This window comes from Lipotes vexillifer, unplaced genomic scaffold (assembly GCF_000442215.2).
Source record: "Lipotes vexillifer unplaced genomic scaffold, Lipotes_vexillifer_v1.1 scaffold926, whole genome shotgun sequence".
In the NCBI taxonomy this organism is placed as follows: domain Eukaryota; kingdom Metazoa; phylum Chordata; class Mammalia; order Artiodactyla; family Lipotidae; genus Lipotes; species Lipotes vexillifer.
The window spans coordinates 1,775,813-1,782,546 of NW_006798085.1; positions in this window are offsets into that span (position 1 = coordinate 1,775,813).

Below are 6,734 nucleotides of genomic sequence, written 5' to 3' on the forward strand. Positions count from 1 at the left end.
TCAGCAGGAGGTGACACAATCAGATTTGTATTTTTAGAAGACTGATTTGGCTTCAGGGATGGAGATTGTGTTGGGTGGGGCAGGGGGTGGGTCCGGGGGACTCCAGGCAGGGAAACTGGTTAGGAGACTGGTTAGTAGTCCAGGTAAGAGTTGTTGAGGGCTGAACAAGGCCAGCAGCAGCAGGGGAGGAGAGAAGAAATGCACATGGGAGGGAAATAACAGGGGTAGAACTGAAAGAACCTAGGATGGGCCTAGATGTAAGGAATCAAGTAGAGACAGGGCCTGAAGAAGGACGATGAAACTAAAGGGTTCAAATTAGTGACATGGGCACGACTGCCCCTGTGCACCTAGGAACCATCTTTCCAGAGCCATTCTTTGTTTAGTCCTTGGAGGGTTCAGTGTTCTGTTTAACAAAGAAGGCTAATCACCTACAGATACCTAGTTCACAGCTGATTGGCAGGACCACAATGATTGACACCCTTGAGTGCCAATGAAAGAGCAGCCTGCCAGGCCTAGGCTATCAGCTCTGAGCACCTCTGGAGCTTTCTGTGAGCAGTCACTCAGGCAAGACTCCCTCCCTTCTCCCCAGCACAGACAGGGCGAAAAAGTGTCTCACAAAGGTCCATTTATCACAGGAGCACAATATAACAATAACTTACCCACACAGTACCCACTGCGCACAAAGGAGAAGTGGTAGCACACCAGGGGTCAGAGGAAGTTCTCCTTCTCCCGCTCTAGATGACACAAGAAATTGGGATGGGGGAAGGGAAGGCACTGGCCTCTAACTGGGCCCCTGGAACGGAATAGCCAGGTGGGGAGGGGGCTGCTTCTCCCCAGAGCTGGTGGGCCCTGACCAGCCTTCTTCCCAGCCCTTTCTACCTGCTCCCAGGTCAGCAGGGGCTAAAGCCAGAGGGTAAAGGTGGGTCACTTTTGAGGGGACCCAGACTGCCCAAGAAGAGTGAGAGAGTGCTCTCAAACCAGGCAGCGGGGAAGACAAGTTGGAGTAGAGGGAGGGAAAGGGTTTTTCCACAGTGAAATTCTGACAATTAGGCAGAAGTAAAAGTGGGATCCATTTAAAGAGACCAATGTGGTGACACAGGGAGCTTTCTGTTAAGCTCAGATCTTAAAAGGTCATGGGAAAAAGATGGAAATGAGAGCCTGTAATTAAGGGTGAATTTACATACCCATAAGAAGAGTATCAGGATGGCTAAAGCACAGCTTGAGCTGAAGCTTGTCAGGTTTTGCCTGATCCCACCCTCTGTCCCTTTTCCCCCTCCATAGTTGGAGTAATTTTCCTCCCACCTGCAGGCTATACCTGTCCTAAGGCGGGAAGGGTTGAAGTCACCCCACCCTGCACACTAGAACTCAGGATCAAGTAGTCCCTTTGCCACAGGTCTAAGTCTGATCTCAAGTTTCCACTGAGGCAGTCTCCTTGTTCAGTTCTGATCCCTGGCCTTGTCTCATGTTCTGTGTCTGAGTCCCCCGGTCAGAGACCTGGCCTGACCACCAGTCGCCTGTCAAGGCCTAGGCCCAGTCATGCTCTTTTAGTACACCATCTAGGGAGAGAGTCCTGACCCCAAGCCCCGACCCAGTGGCTGAGGCCTGATGTCTTACTGATGGACTCCTCTGATCCTGCTGCCCACTTGTATTTATAAATGTTTAGATACCTCTAGTCATGTTTGCCCTCCATTTGGATCCCCAGTTTTCCTATATTATAACCCTATGTCAGTTAGGTGTGCTTTGGGCTGCAAATAATAGACAACTCTACAACCACAGCTCAAATAGATGTTTCTTTGTCTTATGCAACAAAAGTTCCCTGAGTACGTTGTCCAGGGATGGAAGAGCAGTTCAACAACGCCATCAAGACCCTGGCTTATCATCTCCACCATCCTTAGGCTCAGCTTTCATCTATTTGCTTTTTGCCTCATGTTCACAAGACGGCTGCTGCAGCTCTGGGCCTCCTGTCTGTATTATAGACAGAAAGAAGGGGAAAGAGCCACAGGGCAAGATGGCTAAGGACAATGGACCTTCTAGAGAGGCTTTGCTTTTTTAGTCAGAATGGAACACTTTCCCCAGTGATATCTACCTGCATCTCTTTGACTAGAACTGTGTCATATGGACACTCCTAGCTACAGAGGAAGCTGGGAAATCCAATACTTTTAGCTGGCACATTGCTGCTCCGAGCAAAGTTGGGATTCTGTAAGTGAGCAAGAAAGAGAAATCCTTACTAAGCAGGCAACTGGAAGCATCTGCCGTGAACCCCAACCACCAGCTGGTTGCCTGGACTACATTTCCTTTATTACTAAACCCTGAAGATACTGGGCTTTGACTGCTGGACTTGACTTCCTCACAGCAACTACAGCTGGTTTGTTCCACTAGCACAGGATAGAAGAGACCTGCCTGGTTTAACAACAGCACATGTGAAAAAGACCTTGATTTGATTGTAAAGTCAATGCGAGCCAACAGAGTGATGATGCTGCCAAAAGAGGTAATTCGATTTTAGGTTGCATTAAGAGAAGTATAGAACCAGAACAAGAGAAAAGATGGTTCTGCCCTTCTCTACACTTGTCACATCCCACCTGGAGCACTGTGCTCCATCCTGGACATCCCATTTAAATAAGGATACAATGACAAAGTGCAAGGTGTCCGAAGGTGAGTCACTAGGCTGGTGCATCAGCAGCCAAATCATGTGAGGAACACTTGAAAGACCTGGGCTTATTTGGTCTAGAGGTAAACAGGCCTAGAGAAGGAAGGGTCAGAAGTAATTATTCAAGTTATGGTTCAGAGCCAGGGATATTACAGCAAGCAGGGTAGTATCAAGTGATTAAGTGGGAGAGAGAATCAATAACAATAAAAACAAACATTTATATAGTGCTTGGTATGTACCAGGTACTGTTCTAAGCATTTAAATATATTAAGTCACTTAATCCTCTAAGACAACAAGATAGGAACTGTTATTGTCTCCATTTTTCCAGATGAAGACAGACAGGTTAAGTCACTTGCCTAAGGTCACACAGCAAGTGGCTGAATTTGAACACAGGTGTTCATGCTCACCTTACCTCCTCTTGGAAGAGGGTTGGCGATTCTGGGTAATTGCCTAGATTTGAACACCAGAGAGCATTTGCAGCTTGCTTGATTGTTCAGCTGTGGTGAGTAAGTTGGCACACATGGGGCAGAGAGATATAGGGCCCCATTTTAAGACCTCTAACTCAGGGGATTCCTCTTAGATACTTTGATACCTTCTCAGTCCAAACCAAGAGAAGTAAATATCCACATCTTAGCCCACCTTGGGCTTTCCCTCTCTTCCAATTTCTAGTGTGAGGAATCCAACCTCAATCCTAGGTAACTGACAGAGTGACCTCACCCTAGACTCTTCCACTCTAGGCTGAAAAGGTAGAGATGGTCAGCCACCTCTGGGGTCACCACTACCCTAGGGCCTGCAGCTCTTGCAGCTGCTACCAACCCAGGCCAAGAGAGCTGGTTTTCTGGCCACCAGGCCCAGAGTCTGATAACTCCTCAAATATACTAGGACTAAATCCACCCTGACCCACATTTCCCACAGTGTAGGCCAAAGTCATCAGTTCACTCCCACAGTGTAAGCCTCACTTCCACCCTCCCGCTGATTTTCACATTACTATCAGAGTAGTGATAGCACTACTATCCAATCCATCCTTCCAGTTTTTCTCCACCTTCCCGAGTCTTCCACCAGAGCCCTCTTGACCAGCTGCTCCCTAATCAGCATTCTCAACTTCTTTTACCTAACAGAAACCTAGTTCTACCCAGAGGGCTCTGTTTCCCCTGCTGCCTTCTATGTGAAGGCTGCTTGTTGTCTTGTCCAGTATTTTAGGGTCAGGAGGTAGGGTAGGTGTCTTCCTTGCTCCCCACTCCTACTTCTAGACCATTTGTTTTCCTCCCTCTTGCAAAAACTACAGCTCTTTTGAGACTCACATCATGTTGATATATCACTCAATCCTGTTCATTGCTGTCACGTACAGACCTCCTGGTCATATCCTCCATAGTGAGTTGAAGTCCTAACCCCCATTACCTGTGAAGGTGACCTTATTTGGAAATAGGACCTTTGTAAAGGTAATAAAGTTAAGAGAAGGTCATACTGGATTAGGGTGGGTCCCTGACTGGTGTCCTTATAAGACAAGGGAAATTTGGACACAGAGGCAGGCAAAGAGGGAAGACGGATGGCCATGTGGTGACAGAGGCAGATAGTGGAATGATGGGTCTACAGGGCAAGTCAAAGGAGGCCAAGGATTGTTGACAATCACCAGAAACTAGGAGAGGTGCATGGGATAGATCCCCCTTAGGGCCCCTAGAAGGAATCAACTCTTCTAACACCTTGATTTAGCACTTCTGGCCTCCAGAAATATTAGAGAATAAATTTCTGTTGTTTTAAGCAAAACCATTTTGTGGTAATTTGTTAGAGCAGCCCTAGGAAATGAATACATGCTCTTTCTCAATGAAGACTTTGGTTTCTGTCTCACTGGCTTTCATTCTCCGCACTGCAAGTCCTGCCATCATCCTAAGAGACTTCAGTGTCCATGTCGATGATTCAGCCATTACTTGGACCTCCTGCTTCCTAAACATCCCCATCTCTTTCACTCCACCTGAGCCACCTACCTCCATTGTCACAAACTGGATCTGCTCCACTATAAATCAGCAATCTCAACTGAGCCCTCAATACTGTTTCATAATCCTACTAGGTACTAAATTGTTTTAGTATCTCTCACTCTCCAGAATGACAATTTCAAATCTTCTCCACTCTTTTCTTAAACCTCTAACCCTCGTGTCTCCTCTCTCTCTCTCCCATAGCAGATGACTATGAGAGATAACCTCATCATTTACTTTATCAAAAGATTGAAGCATCAGGCAGGGCCTCTACTTCCCACATTACCTCATCAACATCCTCTGTAGGACTTTCCTCCTGTAATGGTGGGGGAGGTGTCCCTTTTTCTCAGAGGGCCATTCCTTCCACTGGTGTTTTTAGTCTATCCCCTCCCTCCTTCTCACACTATTATTAAACAATACCTCTTCTCTCCTATGTATTCAACCTCTCTCTCTCAACTGCACCCTTATCAGTAGCAGGTAAAACAGTCTCTACCATCTTAAAAATAATGTCACCCTCAACTCCACACCCTCATGCAATTATCAGTCATTCTTCTCCCCTGCCAGAATAAACTCAAAAGAGTTGTCTACATTAACTCCTCAGTCTACTCTAAACATGCTTCCTCCCCATCACTACCCTGAAAGTGCTTTCACTCAGGTCACCAATGACCTTCATGCCATTAAATTCAAAGAATTCTTTCAATCATTATCTTACTTGACATCTCAGTGGTATTTGACATTATTGACTGCTTCCTCTTTATTGAGACACTTTCTTCCATTAGCCTCTTTGTTCTTCTCCTACCTCTCTGAGAATGCCTTATTGGTTTCCTTTGGGGGCTCATTTTTCTCTAACTGGCTTTTCAATGTTGGAGTTCCTCAAATCTGCATTATATTCTCCCCTTATACTCTTTCACTAGGAAATCTTGTCTATGATCATGTTATGTATCCCATATTTGTATCTCTACTGAGATGACTGAAACACAACTCAAGTTCAATACACCCAAGACCAAACCTAGGATCTCCTCCTTGAGATCTGGTTCTTTACCAGTGTCCCCTTTTTTGCAGTGAATGGAATCTCCAACTACCCAGCTATGCAGTTCAGAAACCTAGGAGTTATTCTCAGCAATCCCTCTCCCTCATATCCAAACCATCACTAAGTTCTGTTTTACCTCTTAAAAGTTTCTTAGTCCATCCATATCTTTCCAATGACACTGCCAGCCACCACCCTTGTCTACTTTGCTGTCATCTCTCATTTTATCTATTACAGTAGACTGTTCTCCACACATCCATGCTACCTTCTCTCCAACCCAGAGTGATGTTTTCAAAAGTTAAATCTGATTGTGTTATCATCTTGTATAACCATCCTCTAATAAGTTCCTATGACTCCTAAAAGAATAAAGAACTATTAATATGGCCTATGAGATCCTGTAAGATCTTGTCAAACTTACATCTCTAGTCTCAGCTCACATCACTTTCTCCCTCATGCTCTATGCTCCAGCCATGCTGGCCTTCTTTTAGTTCCAAATATACCATTCATTGTTGGCCACAGGGCCTCTGCACATGCTTTTTCCACTTACTGGAATACTCTCTCCACTTCCCACCTCCCTCTGTTTTGCTTGGCTAATCCTACTTAATGCTCAGATCTTAGTTCTAGCATTACTTCCTCAAGGAAGGTTTCCTAGACCAGTCCATCTAGGGTAGGTCAGGTTCCTTTGTTATATCTCTCAAAGAAATGTCCTCCTTTCTTCACAGTACTTATCTCAGTTGGGCTTCACCCTTATTTGTGTGATTCCTTGGTTTATTACTGTCTCAACCACTACACTCCAAACTTCATCAGAGCAGGAGCCATGTCTGTTTTTGTTTCTCCCTGTTTATCTAGCAGCAAGTATAGTGCTTAACACATAGATGGTCAGTATTTGTTGGATGAATGAATGAATGAATGAATTAGCAAGTGGATGAATAGGCACTTCAAATGAAACCATCCCCTCCCCATTACAGGGATGTGGCTTTGCTCTAACAGATCTGCTAGCATGACTGTGTTTTAATACCAAACATGAACCACACAATGTAGAAACAGAGGGTCTTTCCCTCGTAGTTGCCTCCGGAGGTACTAAATTCTC